Source organism: Acyrthosiphon pisum, chromosome A1, assembly GCF_005508785.2.
Source record: "Acyrthosiphon pisum isolate AL4f chromosome A1, pea_aphid_22Mar2018_4r6ur, whole genome shotgun sequence".
Classification (NCBI taxonomy): Eukaryota; Metazoa; Arthropoda; class Insecta; order Hemiptera; family Aphididae; genus Acyrthosiphon; species Acyrthosiphon pisum.
The window spans coordinates 126,427,418-126,428,067 of NC_042494.1; positions in this window are offsets into that span (position 1 = coordinate 126,427,418).

Below are 650 nucleotides of genomic sequence, written 5' to 3' on the forward strand. Positions count from 1 at the left end.
TAAACCTTTGTTTAAAAATGGTGATAAATCGATTATGAGCAACTATAGGCCAATATCCATGTTGAGCAATTTTTCTAAGATATTTGAAAAAATTATCAAAGCCAGACTAATTGAGTTCTTAGAAAAAAATAACTTATTATCAAAAAGCCAGTATGGCTTTAGACCTGGGTTAAGTACTGAGAATGCTCTTTATAAAGTCACTCAATTTCTATACAGTAATCTAGATAAAAGCAATAAATCATTAGCAATATTTTTAGACATAGCTAAGGCTTTTGATACAGTGAATCATCAAATTTTATTTAACATACTACCTAGCTTTGGAATTAATAATTCGAGCCTAAACTGGTTTAAAAGCTATTTGCATAATAGAAAACAGTCAGTGAAAATTAATGAAGTAAATGGTAACACATATGGAATTAAAAATGGTGTACCTCAAGGTAGTGTTCTTGGACCCATTCTATTTATAATATATATTAACGAAATTTGTAATATAAATTTTGATGGATCGATATAGTTACTTATGCTGATGACACTTGTCTTCTATTCTCACACAAGTCATGGGATGGGGTATATGAGAAAGCCTGCAAAGGTTTCAATCAAATAATAAACATTTTAAACAATAGAAATCTATCTCTAAATGTTGATAAAAC